General features: G+C 36.8%; 1 protein-coding gene across 1 annotated transcript in view; it reads right to left on the reverse strand.

Moving 5' to 3' along the window:
- The window catches only part of CDH12 (cadherin 12), a 486656-nt gene extending 477042 nt beyond the window's left edge, over positions 1 to 9614 (reverse strand). Inside the window, exon 1 of the mRNA XM_017344661.4 lies at positions 9296 to 9614. The gene's annotated coding sequence lies outside the window, so the exon portion shown is untranslated. The remainder of the gene's footprint in view (positions 1 to 9295) is intronic.
- Between the last annotated feature and the right edge of the window lie 9157 nt (positions 9615 to 18771).

Here is an 18771-nt window from a genome sequence, read left to right on the forward strand (position 1 = left end):
CAGTGTCATTTATGTAGGTAATAGAGACAGAAAAACTAGAAAAGACTTGAAGTGGAGTCAGTGCTGGAAGATGCATTGATCCCTTTATCTTTCCCCTCCTCCTTTGCTTTCCATTTCTGTCTGTATCCATTCCTTGCTTCTTTTTGTCTTTCATTCCTTCCTTTAAGGAAGAGATTCTAGCTATATGATAGATGCTGATTTAGGTTCTCAGGCTGAACAGTGAGCAAAGCATAGATATTACCTTCACTGAGTTTGTCGTTCCATTGGGGAAACCATCAGCAGGCGGAAAGTTGTAAATGTGAGATGAACAGTAAGATGAATGTAGTAGATTGATAATATTTTAGGTATGAAGGTAAGAGAAAACTTCTGTGGGGAATTGACATCACCTATTTAATTTCAGCTGAAATTAATAAAAAACTGCATGAAAGAGTTGGCATTTTTGCCAAAGCTAGCATTAGCCCTTTAAAATGAAAAGCTCAAGACATTATCTTACTAACATTAGATTTTAATATTTTGGAGCAGATGTTTTCCTTGATGGTTAATATTTCCCTTGGAAAAAATATCATCCCATATTGGAGTGTACAGGTTTCTGTCCAGGCTCTACTTCTAATCCAACTTCATGCTACTACATACCCTTTGAAGTAACAGGTAATAGCTCAAATAGTTAGATACCACCTTTTTGGGAAATGTATGTTAGTTCCACACCTTTGGCTTCTGCCTGGCTTAGTCAAGACTCTAGTGAACATCTGAAGACTGAACCAGCTAATGGAAGATCTATGTCTGTCTCTGATTTTTCTCTCTTTCTCTGTTTCCTTTGCCTTTCAAATAAGTTTTTTATTAAAATAATATTTGAATAGGGCAAGCTTTTCGGTGCTGCAGGTTAAGCCACTGATTGCAATGCCCACAACGCATATCAGAGTGATGGTCTGAATCCCAGATGCTCTACTTCTGATTCAGACTCCTGCTGATATATCCCAGAAGGCAGTGGATGATGGCCCAAGTGCTTGGGCCCCAGTCACCCACATGAGAGACCTGAATGGATTTGTGTGATCTTGGCTTTGGCCTGGCACTTCCTGGCTATTGTGGGAATTTGGGTGTGAAACAAATGATAGACGATCTCTCTATTTCTCTACTTCTCCCTATATGTCACTCTGTCTTTCAGATTAAAATACAGAAAGAGGGACCAATGTTGTGTCACAGTGGGTTATACTGCTGCTTGCAACACTGACATTCCATATCAGAGTAGTCGTTTGAGTCCTGGCTCCCCTGCTCCTGACTCACCTCCTTGGTTTTGTGCCTGGGAGGCAGAAGATGATGACCCAAGTACTTGGGTCCCTGCCTCCCTGTGGGAGATAATTACTTGGCTAAATTAATGCTCATTCAACTCTGATTTAGTTCAATATCCTACACTCAAAGTTTAGCTTATCCTTGATACAACATCTTGAAGGCTTCAACCTCAACAAAACTGTATTTTTTCCATTTGGTATATATTCTTTGTGTTGCTTTTATTGTCATGTGTCATTCATTCATTCATTTGAAAGACAGAGTGATAGAAAGACAGGGAGAGACAGGGAGATCTTTCATCTACTGATTTACTCCCCAAATTCACTCCCCAGCAGCTGGGGCTGGGCCAGGCAGAAATCAGAAGTGAGGAACTTCATCCTGCTCTCCCATCTTCATGTTAGGAACCCAAGCATTTGGACTATCATCTGCTGCCTTCATAGACACATAAGCAGGAATCTGAATTGGAAGCAAGGTAGCTGGATTTTTTATTTTAAGATTTATTTATTTTTATGAAAGTCAGAGTAACACAGAGAGAGGAAGAGACAGAAATAGAGAGAGATCTTCCATCCATTGGTTTGTTCCCCAAATAGCCACAACAGCTGAGGCTAGACCAGGCTGAAGCCAGGAGTCAGGAACTTCTTCTGGATCTCCCACATGGGTGAAGGGGCCCAAGAACTTAGGCCATCTTCCATTGCTTTCCAGGCACATTAGCAAGGAACTGGATTCGAAGTGGAGCAGCTGTGACTCAACTGGCACCCATATAGGATGCTGGCATTGCTGTCGGTGGTTTTACCTGATACCCAAGGCTGACCCCTGGCAGCTAGAACTTACATTGGCATTCCAGTGTGGACTCTGACATCATAAACAGTGGCTTAACCCACTATTCCATGATTTTAATGTCTTTTAAAAATAGGTAATATAATATATATAAATATGTCGATATGTGCATGTATACATACATATATGCATATATACATATATTTTTTCTATTAGAAGTAATGAAAAATAAAATGAAAGATTCAAAATAGAACATCAATAAATCTTTCTCATTTGTGAAATGTTTAATGAGTTCCCACTGTTCCTGAGTTAAAGTTCAAACTCTGCACATGCACCCAAAAAGTTGCCCTTTGTGACATGTGTATCAGCCTGTCATCATACTACAACAAGCTAAAGTTATGTTGGAGGGTGTCAGGAACTCTCAGTATATATCACTGTATTTCTGTACATAGTATGATTTCTGTTTATTGCTAATGATCCCTCTCTCTTTGTATAAATCCAATCCATCTTTTAATTTACAGTTCAGGGATCTTTCCTTCCTGCAAACATTCATGGGCTCTTCCAAGTTAAGTCAGAAACTACTATCTGTATATTAGCAACACTCTAGATGAGTCTTCCATAACTGACTACATGGGGTATTATTAATGTTCTTTCTCTTGTCTTCCCCTGCCATATCATCAGAATGAGTATGCTATGCATAACAGATAGGTCTGTCAACACACCTCACTAAAATGTGGATTGAGTGGTTGCCTCAATCCTAATGTAAGGATCATATAACTAATTGATCAGTTCAGAAAATACACTAGCAATTAGTTCAATAGTTCTGAGGATCTATTCTATGTCATGGACTAATTTAGTTATTGGGCTGCAGCCTTTAATAAAAGAAACAAAAACTTCAGCTTCATGGAATTTATGTTCTAATTTCTACTGGGGAGTGGGGAAATAAATAATAATAAAGTAAATTTAAAAATGTATGTATCAGTTCTTTCATATGTAAACCCAGTAGTGGAACTCTGGGAAAATAGTGGGAACATTTCCACCTTTAAAATTTCCACCTTCATAGTGCCTTCTACATTGGCTGTACTCATCCACATTCCCACCAATAGTGTAAAAGGGCTCACTTTTTCTACCTCATCAGTAGTATTTCTTACCTCTTACCTTGTTTATAATAGCCATCCAAACTGGGGTTAGGTGATACTCCATGGGTAGAGAAAGAATGAATATGTTAGAGGGATTTTCCATCTGCTGATTTACTCTAAAAATGGCAACGACAGTCAGGCCATGTCAGATTCAAGAGATGAGAAATCAGTCTGTTTCCCACATGAGTGGAAGAGACCCAGGTACTTAAGCCTTCAGCTGATGCCTCTGACAATGGGCATTAACAGGAAGCCTTGAATTGGAAAGAGAGTCGGGATTCAAACTTGATACTCAAGTATGGGATGGAATCATCCCAAGTAACATCTAAAACCCTGTGCCAAATGCCTCCTGCTCATTGTGCTTTTGATTTGTTTTCAGCAAAAAAATGCTAAATATTTGAGGCAATGTATGTTTATCCCGCTTAAAATAATACAGTGTTTTCATGCATTGAAACATTATATGGTACACATACACATGTACAGTTTTATATAACAATTAAAGGTATTTGCTTATAAGATGTTAAACATTCTAGAAAAATAATTGGAAAAGATATTAAGGAATTGCATTGGCAAGTTTTTAATTGAAAACAATGATAACAGAAATTATCCTAAATGACTTTATATAAGGAAATATATTTCTGTTCATTTGCAGTTTTTAACAATAACAAAGAAATGTGGCAATTAGGAATAGGAATTGAGACAAAAGGTTAAATAGATAAGAGCTGAAAAAAATTTTTGCAATTCAGTTTTGAGAGAGAAAATGGTTAAACTGCAAAATAACAACTGCATTCTTAGGAAGAAGAAAATAGAAATGCTGTCTGAAAAGTTAGCATTTTCTTAAATGTTCTGAAACTTTGGTTTGGAGTTGTCCTAGATGGCGCTAAAGTGAAAATGACCTATGTGTTAGAAAGGGGTTAGAGAAGCAATGAATACCCTCTCCTTTCTTAAATGAAAATAGTTTAATATGTTAGTGATGGGGACTTAAATATTTTGTTTTCTAGAACATCCAATTATTCCATGTCCAGAGTAAGTAATTGGGAATCAAATGAATGTATGGAAATATATACATACATGTATATATTTTGAACTGGCTCATGAGTTCCCATCATCCATCAAAGATGAGAAGAGCATCTTGACTCTGTCATCTACCTCTGACCCAGCTGACCTGGGTAGTTCATCACAATCTACTCTAGGTTCTTTCTTTGTAATTTATTAGTGTGTTTGTTTTCATTTTATTTGAAAGACAGAGGAGAGAGAGAGGAGAGTGAGAAGGAGAGGGAGAGGGAGCGAGAAGGAAAGGAGGAAAGAGAGAGGAAGGGAACGAGGGAGAGAGAAAGATAGATGAATCTTCTATTTGCTGGTTCACTCACCCAAATGCCTGAAACAGCTGGGAGTCCAGTACTCTGTCATCTACATGGGAACCCCAGTACTTGAGCCATCATCTGCTGCCTCCCAGGGTGTTCACCAGCAGGAAGCTGGATAAGAAGCAGTTCTGGGACTCTGACTTGACACTTCGATACAGGATAGACATTTATTTGCCTACCTGTAGTAGCAGCCATAGGACAAGATGGTGGAGTGAGAACAATGTTTCTCTTCTGCTAGCAGCATCAATAACCCTGGGAGACTGTTAGAAGTTAAGAATCTGAAGCCACACTATAGAACCACTGAACAGGGGCTCCAGATATTAGCATGCCCAAGTAAAAAAGTTTGGAATTTGCTTGTCTAGATTTCAACTTTGGCTGCACAATAGGGTTACATGGAAATGTTATAACACTGATGATTATGTCATATTTCTATAGACCCTGATATATAACAGATATTGTCTAGAACATCCAATTATCTGATAACAGATTTACCTGGTTATGCCTTGAAACTATAGTTCTGGAGTCCTTTTTCAGACTTATTAAATCAATATTCCTGGACTCTGCCACTTCAAGTGGCATGGTAGTTGAGATTAATATTTAGTAAAATTTCAAAGTTTTAGTGGTTTAGAAGATAGAAGACAATGGATTCCACTGAAGAAAGTATGTTTTAATATGTTTATCACTTGAATCAATATATAAAATACGAATTGAAATAGTTTGTGTACACATAGACTAGAATACTTTAAAAAGTTCTAGAAAATGAAATAAGTTTATTTTACTATAAAGTCAACTTGAAATCTATTAGTGTGTGTATGTATTTGTGTAAAATGTGTATTTTTCATGAATGCTTTAAGTTACCCCATATACATAGACTTTAAACTTTCTAAAGTTAGTTCATTTTTATGAAAGGCAGAGTGATGGAGAGGGAGAGAGGGAGAAATATAGAGAGAAATCTTTCATCTTCTGGCTCACTGCACCAAAGCCCACAAAAGCCAGGACAGTTACAAGCTGCATGCAGGACCTCTATCTGTATCTCCTATGAATGAGTATCTCCTATGAATAAGTACTTGAGCCACCATCTTCTGCCTCCCAGGGTGCACATTAATAAGAAGCTGGGTCAGAAGTAAGGTAGGACTTGATCCTAGGCAACTCAATATGGTTTGTGAGCACCCCAACTAGCACCTTAATATGCTGTTCTACAATGCCCTCCCCTCAAATTTATTTTAACACCCAAATAAACTTATCTTTTAATTCCATTTTGCATGAATTTTAAAATTAGTAAAATTGCAATAATTAGAGTATATGAATCCCATAGTAAAATATAGAAAAAGTAGTAGGTAAGAGGAAATAATATCCCTTAATCTGTTTGAAAATGGGCATTAAGACACATATGCAGTCAGTAGAGAAAGAGAGTCCTATACATTAAAATCTGTTTTTGGTTTATTTGTTTTTTTTTTGTTTACTAGTAACATTCCATTCTGTTAATTTTGTTCTTTTATAATATGCAGATGTCTTTCACCACTAACTTGAATTCCTCATCACCTTCTTTAAACTCATTTCAATGCAAGTAGCATTGAACTTATGTCTATTTTTTATTTTATTTTATTCTGAGATTGTGTCAACCTCTCTTGGAAGGTTATATATACATATGACAAATACTAAATTTCAGTAGTGATTATGCTGAAAGTGGAATGCTTTTTCTGTCACTAGTAATCAGAATCAGCCAGAAGCATAGACTTGAGCATTAACCTCCATCAGAACCTAAGAAAGCAAAGTGCATGTTTGCTTTAATCACTACTAGCTTTGGAGTTGAAAAATCATTTGAGTAAGCCAAGAGTTAACTGTTCTGAAGCCAACATAATTACTCTGTACTATCTTAAATAGTCTTAAAATATTCATGAGTACCATGTCAAATATTGGAAACAGTCACCATGCATGAGTTGATAAGGAAATATGTATAGTATAGAGTATGAACTTTAAGCACAGGCAGATCTAAGCTTTAGCATCCACCACCTCCTGTGGAAAATGGGGGTGAACTGTCCATGCTATCATTTTGACTGGATGATTATTTAGTCACACTAAAAAGTTTATAACCCAGCTTTCTGGCATTTAGGAAAGAACAAGATATATTAAATATTGCCACACTCCATTATCTTTTATTTAAAATGCCAAATATTGAACAAGATAGAGATCATAAAGCAAGTTTTATAAAGTTTTAACCTATTTTTTCTTTAAATTTTGAAATTGCCATCTTTAAGTGAAGTTTTCCTATAAGATAACTTCTGATCTTATAGAAGGAACGAGTTAGTACTAAGTAAATGAAAAATGCAATTAAATACAGCACCTAAGTCAGTACATGAGGATCAGGAAATGGAAAATATAGGAAGTGTATTCAAGAGACAGGTCCTACTTAAAATGAACAGATTCTAACTCTCAATTCACACAAGACTCTACTCTTTTATCAGTCTGTATGATGCCAATTAAGACAATAACTACAATGACAAAATTACTTCAAAAACTCAAATATATAGTGCTGATACTGTAGCATGGTGGGTTAGGCTGATACCTGTGATGCTGGCATGCCATATTGGAGCACAGGTTTGAGTCCTGGCTGCTCTGCTTTGGATCCAGCTCCTTGCTAACGTTCCTAAGAAAGCAGGGGAAAATGGCCCAAGTGCTTGGGCCTCTGCCACCCACATGTGAGACCAGGAAGGAGTTCCTCTCCTTGCCTTCGCCTGGCCCTGCCACAATCATTGTGGCCATTTGGGGGAGAGAACCAGCAGATGGAAGACTCTTCCTCTCTGTCACTTCCCCTTTCAGATACATAAAAATAAATATTACATATATCCCTTTGAATAATTAGCTTCACTTTCAAACATAATTTTTTTTTTTCTGTTAAAGATTTATTTATTTACTTTAAAGGCAGAGTAACAGAAAGAGAGGGAGAGAGATTCCATCCACAGTCCACTCCCCACATAGCCTCAATGACCAGGGCTGGGCTAGGCCAAAGCCAGGAGCCAGGAGCTTCATCCTGGTCTCTCATGTGGGTAAAGAGGATAAGCTATTGGGCCCTCTTGTTTTCTTAGTTATCTTTGAATCAGTTGAGAAAGAATCTCCCCCAAAAGAAAGAAATGGAATCTCAGAGCTACAAAAGTAGATACATGTTTTCAGGCTTTGGCTAAAAACACACAGACAACCAGTACATCAGTGCCTATGGGAATTCTGAAAATATTTTATCCCTGTGGAAGACGCAATAACATCAACATCAGCCTGAAAAGCTCTCTAGGGAATTTCTGAAGGATAACCAGCAAAAATGAGCAATGTTCTAATATTTTTATAAAATGTCCCATCTCCAAATACCCATAGAAGAAAAGTAGAATCAACATTGCAGGAAACATGAGTGCCCACTCTCAGAAGGACATTTAAGACACTATTACAATCTTCACAAAAGCATCTGGATATTTTCAATGTGATTTAGCATTATAGAATGAGGGTTGACATTTAATATGTATAAATAGAGCATACAGGACTGTATTAAAAACAATATATTAAAAATAATGGTTATTTCATTTTTAAAAATCACTTTATCACTCAAGTTCTATGTAATAACAAGAATATGGTTGCTATTCTTCATATATTTAGAGTACTAATCAATAGATTGCATATCATTATAGTAATACATTTCATTATCCTTAATTACATAGAAATTTACCACAGTACAGGATAAAGCATCAGACAATTGTTATTCATGCAAAATAAAGTTGAAAAGAAAACTTTTGGGTAATTAAATCAAACTTTGTGGGGGGGGAAGCGACTTCCATTTTTTCTCTAGATAATTTTATCAGATGTGTTAGAAAAATAGATGAAGAAGAAAAAATGTTTTCTGGTTTACATAAATTACCTGGATAATTCCCTAAACTATATGTAAAATATATGCTTAACCTCAATTCATTTTAGTTTTATAACAAAGAAGAACCTCAAACATAAAAAATCTTAAAAAAATCAGGATTTCAAGCAAAATACAACCTTAATCTCTTACTGAAAAATTTTTTAAAACATAAACATTTTAGAAAGCAGTTAATCTTCTTTATGAATCTGTCTCATAAAATAAATCTATCGCTCATATAAGAATGATAAATTATGTCCACGTCCTATAAATCACCAGGGTTTCTTTTTCTTAACTCTTGCCTCAGAAACTGTAACACTTAAATTTTAATTCCTAAATGGACACCATTAAAAGACTCAAGGATTTAGTCCTGAATCCTTAAACTGAAAGGGAGCTCAGGGATGTTGCTAAAGTAGAAAGCTGCACAGAACCTCAACTCTCAATTGCAAATTTTATTTCAGTCTAATTTAACTTTGAAGCTTTCAGACTCAGATCAGAGATTTTATCATATGACATCAACAAACCACTTCAATCAAAATCAAGTTACCTAGGCACTGAACAGTCCTCTAAGTAGATTATTTAAAAGGTAAAATGAGAAATTAACTCTCTTTTCACATTTCCTTTTATTTTCTCCTGATGCCAGTCAGAGTGATTATATTTCAAAAGAATTGCTCAGTAACATCATTATCCCCAAACACCGTTCTCACGCTAGGACACTTGCTTCTAAACTAAGCCTTTTCCTGACATAAACAGTCACTTGCTGCAGTGCAGAATCTCAGATTAGTCAGTCAGAACTTTCCATGCAGAAATTCAGTGCGATGCAGTCATCCAGAGAAAGCAGCACTTACCTTAATTGAAATATTCTCTGTGAAGGAGGTGGAGGTGAGAAATCAGGCAAATCAACCGTGAATGGGGTGGGGAGATCGAAGTTTTCAATCAACACCCTCCAAGTAGCTGCTACTGTGTTCCTCCCGTGTTTATGTGGAGCTGCTCACTGTCTAAGGGGAGAAAAAGATCAGCTGAAATCCTCAGAGGCTCCCAGTGAGTAAATGAGGACTGTGCGATGCTTCCTAACGGGAGAGGCTCCGCCAGCATGCTCCGTTTGTAGGCTCCCTAACTGCTGTGACAGACTCCTGTCTTGTCCCTGGAGCCAGGCGATACTCATTGACCTGATTAGCAGGGAAAGGCTCTGGTGCGCAGGCAACACGCACGGACGGGTGGTGAGACTCCTGGGAACTGGAAAAAAAGCACCAAGGCCGCTTGGGATTTTCGCCTTTTCTAGCTTACTAGATCAACTATAACTATGGTAATTTGCAAACAGAATAGCCTTCGCAGGACTTAAACACGTGTGCTTTCTCCTGCCGTTATTTCGAGGTGCGATCATGTAAGGTATCAGGTGCTGTGAAACAATTAATAGACTGGAAAAGCTGATTTGTAAGACAAGCCTAAAGCTGAACCATGTTTAAAGCGTTGTGATAAAAGAGCTGCACTTGTCTTTGCCCCTAGCCTGCCACATACATCAACCTGTGTCTAAGTAAAATGAATTTAAACGTTTATTACAGCCCCCCAGAGTGCAACACTCTGAATGTATAAAAAGGAAGTATTCACACTAAATAAGCATATTTGGCAGTTTTTAGAGACACAAGCACTCAAACCAAAGCAAGGAGAATGCAGCATTACTTGTATAGTTTTTCAAACAGCATTTAAGTTAGCATCACACTTGCAAGACTGTTTGCACCACACTATTAATCTCAGTAAAATAGGAGAGTACAGCACTGCAAGACTGAATCATTTCTTCTATCATCTATTCAAATGCTGATTTACTAAAGCAACAAGCAAGGGTCTAAGAGGGTCCAAAATGTTGAACAACTTTTTGAATGCAGGCATGTGCCATTACCAACCTGCTGACCCCACTTCATCATGCACTCTGTGTCATGGACCCACAGTGTACTTCCACACTCTCAAGTCCAAAGTCACTGGCTCCCTGAAGAGCTCTAACTCTTTGCAAAAGGTCACCTAACCAAATGCCAAAATCCCAAATGGTTAATTTCTGAAGTTCTCATTTTTGCGGGAGAAAATTATGCAAATAACATAAAAAGAACAGACAAAAAAAGCCATTTGCATGTCTTCAGTGTGAGAAAATTCTCATTGCCAGAGAGAAAACTAACAACTGTCCTCACCGTGATACTGGGTGATATGTTCAGTACTTCTGTTTTTTTCCAAGTAGGTCTCACTTGAGACATATGGCATTCCTGTGTGTGTGTGTGTGTGTGAGAGAGAGAGAGAGAGAGGAAGAGGGAGAAGAAAAGGAGAGAGAGACAGAGAGAGAGACAGAGAGAGAGAGAGACTGATTATATTTGCATGCATCTTAGAATAACCCCCAAATTTCAAGAACAGAATGTGTACAACAGACATAAGAGAGAAGTTGCTTTTCTTATACAAAGGTATTTCCAAAGTTTATGGGAATTGGAATTAAAAGATAAGTTTACTATGGTGCAAAATGCTTTGAAACTCACACACACAAAGAACCTTCAAAAATTCATGGAAAGTAAGTATTATAAAAAAAAAAAAAAAAACCTATGTATAGATTCAAGTTTTTTTGGCAACAAAACAACTTTATTTTTTTAATTCCCTCTTCCGTGAACATTTCTGAAGTATGCTCACATATTCTTCAGTAAGTGTTTGGTAATTATTGTCTTAAAATCCAAGTCTTCTGATGGAACCTTTTGGAAAAAGTAAAACTCCAGGGTAACTGAGTTGCTGCAATCAGGACATATGCTCTTACTTGAAGTTAAAGGGGCGATGCCCCCCCTCCCAGCAAGCCCCAGGAAGATGGGCCGCTTAGCCTCCCGTGGGGAAGTAGATCTCTTGCTCCCTCAGCTGGTGCAGGCTGAGAGCTGATGATGAAGTGATCTACCCAATACACTTCAGGAGGAGGAAGACTTTTGCTGCTGTTAAGCAGGAAACCATTATCCAATTATAGACCAGCTTAGAATGTTCCAGTAGAAAAGAGGCCGCTTAAATGGAAATTGATGCACCCTGAACATAAATAGTAAACAGGAAGTGTAACTGCTAATTTCTTCAGAGCAGCACTTGTAAATGAAAATCGGATGGATTTCATTGTGCTAAAGTGTGGTTAGTCGCCCGTGCAATTAAAACACTCTATTTCTCCTATTAGTCCAAACCCCATTCTGAGGATCTTAAATAGTGATCTATTGTTTCAAGCTTTTATAACTTTAAGACATTGCTTCTTTTCCTGAATCACACTCACCAGCAATTATTGTCACTAAACCAGGAGTGTATTAAGACAACAAACAAATAAGCTGTGTGCCTTGGTAGTTCTACCTGAAAACCCTGGCTATGTAAGGGTGCAGTGATGATGAGTCCAAGTAACTTGCATTCTCATAGAAGCTAGGGGCATCATACTAAACGTTTTCTAGAAGTAGGAGTAACTCTTCTGTAGTGTTTTACCTAACTTGATGCCACTAATTGATTTTATGTGTAAAGATATACGTGAATATCAAAGCAAAATGAAATTGTCTTTGAGATGGGAGTGGGAGGAGAGAGTAGTAGTGTGTTGATGTTAGGTGCTGTCTTTCAAATACTCAATCTGGGCAAGGTGTGTTGCACGGAATTCGTCTGTAGCATTTATCTAGGAAATACTTTGTCTAATTCCATCAGGTAGGTAACAAAATATTTTTAAAATTTTCTTTTGTAAAATATTTTTAAGTCGGTGATCACAAGCATTTTTTCTCATATTCTAATGGTGGAGAAATGAGGGATGAAAACAGGAAGTGATTGTTCTTTGCTCTGTTACACTTAGGGGGAAGCTCAGTGTCTTCATTTTCAGAGAAGTCTTGTTTTCCACTGTGTCCTACAAGTATCTTTATCTGGGTCGTGTTGGAGTCAAACTAGGACCTAAATGGAAATGGAAACAGACACCACTCTTTTTTCTTCTTCTCCTTTTCTTCTCCTTCTTCATTTTGGTTTGTTCTCAATGGTGTGAACTGGGATTGTAATTTATGAAGGAAAAATGAGCTGACAGAAAACTTGTGAATTTTAAGTACAGAGATCTCCTCACTACCCTTAGATATCTCTTAGAGTATTCCCAGTCTTGGCTTTTATTATGTAAACCTGGAATATATTAAAATGACTGTTAAAGTTGTGGTCTTATGATTCTTAGATGAGACTGTGTTTCCTTATACAACTTTAGATTCCAGGATTCCCTCCTTACAACTCTGTGTTGATTTAACTATCAGGAAAAGTTAAATCTCAGAATAGTAGTGTCAAATGTTTTAATATATAAAAATTAAACCAGCAGCCTAACTAATAAAAAATTGTTATTCCAGCAGTATTATCGAGCTAATACTATCACACAAATGTTTGGAGAATTCTATTTTTTTATTTATTTTTTATTGTTTTGACAGGCAGAGTGGACAGTGAGAGAGAGAGAGACAGAGAGAAAGGTCTTCCTTTGCCGTTGGTTCACCCTCCAATGGCCGCTGCGGTTGGCGCTCTGCAGCCAGTGCACCGCGCTGATCCAAAGCCAGGAGCCAGGTACTTATCCTGGTCTCCCATGGAGTGCAGGGCCCAAGCACTTGGGCCATCCTCCATTGCACTCCCTGGCCACAGCAGAGAGCTGGCCTGGAAGAGGGGCAACCGGGACAGAATCCGGTGCCCCGACTGGGACTAGAACCCGGTGTGCCGGTGCTGCAAGGCGGAGGATTAGCCTAGTGAGCCGCGGCGCCGGCCCTGGAGAATTCTAATTGATTCTCTTATATTACGTGTATTTCTGCTTATGTCTAAATTATGTAAGATGAATGGCTAAATGTACAGCTTTTAAAAGAAACTTTTCACACTTTTGATGCCTGTTTCACTCACATATAGGTATGAGTTCGAAATATGATGAAATTTTGGGAAAATAATAAAAGGATAGAAACCTTGGACTGTAGTCAAAATTCTGACACTAACAGGCTTTATACTGTTGAGCCAATTAAAATTAAACTATATGATCTCTCAGATATCAGTCAGCTATAAAAGTGCATTACTTACTTGATTAATAATTTGTGATATCCTTTCTACCTATTTTAGAAACAATCAGAAGTCAAGAACAAAAGGTTGTATGCAAATACACTTTTCAGTTCCTTCTCATCCATCTGCATCTCTAACAATTAAATTAGTTTTTGTAAATAACATTATAACAAGAATATTTTTACTTCATCGTTCAAGTCATGTAACAATCAACCAGGAGTTACTGATCCAAATTTGTGTAAGGCATAGATGAGAAACATTGCTAAAGTCAGAACATTCTTCTACTGTTTTTAAATAAGTATAATATTGTCCTTTCAAAGGACAGAGATGTTTTATAGCTACTAGATTGGATACTTAGTATTTTTTTAACTGTGCTTTATTAGTAAAGAAAAATAAAGAAAAGTAATTTATTTAAAATGATTGAGAATTAACTTAAAACTGGGAAGCATTCTTGAAGAAAAGACATGTAATATTCATATATTTTGTGTTTTTAAAACCACACTTCCACTTTAGTAGGCAGTTATTTCATAATAACAAAAAAGCACAGTGCATAATTAAAAGAGAAGAATTGGCTTTTAGTAGCCATAATTGCTTGGCATTTTAGACCTTTCTTATTAGCATAGATTAATCTATTTTGTATCTTTCAGATAAGACTGTCAGTGAGATGAAATAAATAATATTTAAAGTTTTAAGAATCTATTAAATTTATATAAATTCGCTTATAGCCACTGAAAATTAGTGTTGACTAAAATTATATAACTAAATCATATGGATTTTTAACCAGACTAAAAATGATCTCTAAATAAATGCACATATGGATAATACTAATGAACAGTATTGCTTAATGGGAAAAAGGCATTCTATTTTTTTAAAGGTTTACTTATTTGAAAGGCAGAGTTACAGAGAGGCGGGGCAGAGAGAGAGAGTGAAAGGACTTCCATCCTCTGGTTCACTCCACAAAATGCCTTAAGGGCTGGATTTGTGCTGATCCAAAGCCAGAAGCCAGGAGCTTTATCCAGGTCTCCTTCATGATGTAGGGACCAAAGGACTTGGGCCATCTTCTACAGCTTTTCCAGGCCATAGCAGAGAGCTGGATTGGAAATGAAGCAGCTGGGGTTCGAACCAGCACCCATATGGGATGCTGGCACTGCAGGTGGTGGCTTTACCCACTATGCCACAGTCACAGTGTTGGCTCCACATGTTATTTCTTTGTTGTGATATTTCTAATCTTTTTAAACAGTCAGAAAGGTAGGTAATGACTGACCTAAAATACTAATGAGAGAAACAATGTAATATGAATGTTCTATTCACTAAAAATTCATAGGATTACAAGAAATCCTAATGTAAATGGTCTTATTAACTTTAAACTATACACCCACTTACCGAATGGTTTAAAAGTTACTACTAGTATACAAGGCTACTTTAAAAGGTAAAATGGAAAATGGAATTAAAAGGTCAGTTTATTTTGGGCAAATATATTTGAAATCTCTATATATGAAGAGTCTTCAAAAATTCATGGAAATGCATATTACGAAACATTATGCATAGATTTCATTTTTTTGCCAAGATACACTTATTTTAATTCATTTGTCTGTGACATTTGGAACAATATTGGCTAACCCATTAGAGTAGTTCAAATCAGATAGAAGAAACAACTGACAATGCTGAGTGTTGGGTTTGGTGTAAAACATCTATTATTCTCTTATATCACCCATAGGCATATAATTCAGTGCACTGTGAGGAATATGTTGGTATATTCTTAATAGGTTAAACATATGCCATTTTGTGCTGAGGGAAAAGAAAGAATATATCCTGGTTATAAGACTTGTGCAAAAATGCTGACTTTTACCCAACTGGAAACAACTCAAAGGGGCATCCCAAGTGAAAGGCTACACTATGATTCCTTCATATGATGAAATACTGCTAGGCAATGGAAAGGGTAGAATATTAATATAGTCAAAAATTCAATTTCAAGATAATTATAGTGATGTAAGAAAGCCATAATAAAACACATAAATAGTATACAATTCCATTTATGCAAAGTCCAAAAATATGTGCATTAATCCATAATGACATAAAGCAGAAAAGTGGTTGATAGTAGATGAGGTAGAATGAGGATTGGCAAAGTTGCACAAGAAACCTTCTGGGATGATGGAAATGTTCAATATCTTCATTAATTCACAGGTGCATATCTGTCAGACTCACCAATTTGCACTTTAAATATGTGTAGTTTATTATATATAAATTACAAGTCATTAAGGATGCCAACAACCCTACATAGCCCCCATTTCTTCTTGAATAAAACGTTATCAAAATTAAATGGTTAATGCCTACTATATTCATAAGACAACAATCAACATGACTTTATTTTCTATTTCTAAAGAAATCATATTGAAGATGGAATAAAATCACCTGCTTTATATTTGGTTATAATATATATAATGGTTTCTTAAATTGTATGGAGCATTCCCCATTCAATCACAGTTTAAGATAACTTTAAACTTAATGTTCTAGTACCTATCCAGATAATAGTTCAGTAAAATTTTATACAGAGAAATAAAGTGCCATTCTATTTCGAACAATGACCGCTGTGAAATGCTTAATTACTTTTTGATACACATATGTCATTGTCCATTTGCTCCTAACTTCCTGTAATGTGTATTGGAAGATTACTCTAGCATATCTTCAGCATCTACCCTGCAGCAGGTGACACTATATTACAGAAAAATAATTGGGCTTTCTCAGACTCTAACTTCATTCGACAGGCCTTACGATGAAAATTCTTTATATAGCATCATAAAGTTGGTATTGTTACAGAATAGTTCTAAAAGGATCTCCCTCTTACTCTTATTTACTTATTTACTAAATTGAAGTTTTTCTTCACATTTCTTGGTGACTCTATTAACTTGAATACTATGTTTCATTCTCCTCTCAGCTACACTGACTCTAATATCCTGGTTACTCTCCTGTCAACCTGCTCTTTTTCACTTTCAGCAAAAGTCAATAATTTGCTGCCACAACACAAAGAATAGGGGACTTGTATCTGCCTTGCAGAGCCTTTTCCTTATTAAAATAATTTAAACTCTCCACAGAAATACAGGGCTTTAATATATCGCAGACTTTTGGTGAGCAGCCTGAAATAACATTTTTACTACCTACTGTACAGCAATATATGGATTTTAAGTTTCTGTTATGATGGTAGAACAGTGATAAAAACAGCAGGGATTTTAATGGTTCACTGCCTGCGATTCAAACAACACAACAAAAACAAACAGTGATTCTGAATCCTTGGTTAAACCACATTTGCCTCAGTTTCTTCAGATGACAAAATATGGTCAAATAGGATGACAGTTAATACATATGGAGAAACTGGATTAAATTAGTTAGAAGATCCACAACACTATGAATGCAATTGCCACAAAATGACTTCTCCGTAAATATTAGCTATCATTATTAATTAAAATAGATAATATCTATGAAGTGTCTATACTCCCAAAGAAAACTTTTTAAAATTATGAATATATCCAATTAGATGTAGATTGGATGTATGTCTTGTTGTTGTGTATATAGTGAATCTAAAGAAAAATTTCCTATCAAAAATGTAACAACTGTGGCCAGTGCTGTGGCGTAGCCAGTTAAGCCTCTGCCTGCTGCACAGGCATGCCATTTGGCCACTGGTTTAAGTCCTGGCTCCACCACTTTCTATCAAGCTCCCTGCTTATGCATCTTGGAAAGCAGTGAAGATGGTTCAAGTGCTTGGGCCCCTGCTACCCAAGTACTTGAACTTCCAAGTGGGAGACCTGGAAGAAGCTCCTGACGGCTGTCTAAAGCCTGGCACAAGCCTGGCAGTTGCAGCCATTTGGGGAGTGAACCAGCAGGTGAACTATTTCTCTCTCTCTCTCTTCCCTATTCCCCCCTCCCTCTCTCTCCCTCTCTCTCTCTTTCAAATAAAATAAATCTTAAAAAAAAAACATAAAAACTATAGACCATCTATTTTTAGGAAGAACAATTTCAAAAAATTAGAATAAAGTGCTGATAGACATACAAACTGCCACTACATCTCAGCAGAGTAATTTTGTATTTTGTAACACAATGACATTTGTGTGCATGCCTGTGTGAAGTGTATATGTCTGCACGTGCACATACCTAGACTCAGTGATACCACAGATGGCACTGACAAAATATTGTGCATTGTATTATTGCTCTTAATGCTGATAAACTAGAAACACTAGTGTATAATATTATTTATTAGATATAAATGTGAAACCTCCATAAGTGGATGCATTCATTTAAATGTTCCAGGGCTGATACTGTGGCATAGCAGGTAAAGTTGCCGCCTGTGACTCCCGCATCCCATATGGGCACCTGTTTGTGTCCCGGCTCCTCCACTTCAGATCCAGCTCTCTGCTGATGGCTTGTGAAAAGTAGAGGAACGTGGCCTAGGTGTTTGGGCCCCTGCACCCATGTGGCAGACCTGGAAAAAGTCCCCGACTCCTGGCTTTGGCCTAGCCCATTGCTGGGAGTTGAAACCATCTGGGGAGTGAACCAGTGGATAGAAGATACCTCTCTCCCTCTGTTTCTCCCTCTCTCTTCTGTGGCTCCAACTTTCAAATAAATAAATAAACCTGTAAATGTGTTTCAGAAATATATTAACATGGCAAATCCCCATTTTATGAAAAAATATTATAATAAACATAAACCAAACATATTTTTAAAGGAAGATTACACATCATGAAAAATAAATTTTTTCTTAATGATATCAGAGCTTTAGTAGGTTGACTAACCATGACTCTCTCAGTTGTAAGAAATTTAATTTTGGAAAATGAAAGTCAAGTTAATCTGTATTTTATTTCTTTTTCTTTTCCAATGCTTTTTTTTTTTTTGGTAGATGCTCATACAAACAAAGGCAAGAGGAGGCTATAATTTTGAGAACAATGTAAAATTTAAGTATTTTATTTAAAGAGACACCTGACCTCTTTAAGAGTGGATTCTGATTCTCTCACTGATGAGTTTCAAATGCCATGGGCAGTTGCCTCACTGAAATAGACTAGAACAAAGGTGGTATAGTGGGCAAGTGATCGTAGGTAGATGCTCATTTCCAATCCATATGGACTTCCATCTGTGATGGGTAAGAATCAAGAAAACTGGGTCCCGTCCTACAGAAAGACAAATCAGATACTGTATAGGGGTATGGTTTCTAAGACGGCTTATCCAGAAAAAAAATAGAAATATTTCATCACTGGGGAAAAATCCTCCCCATGCATTTGTGAAATGTTCACCTTTTCTCTGGAAA

Source organism: Oryctolagus cuniculus, chromosome 14 (assembly GCF_051225735.1).
Source record: "Oryctolagus cuniculus isolate XC-2025 breed Fujian yellow rabbit chromosome 14, ASM5122573v1, whole genome shotgun sequence".
Lineage (NCBI taxonomy): Eukaryota > Metazoa > Chordata > Mammalia > Lagomorpha > Leporidae > Oryctolagus > Oryctolagus cuniculus.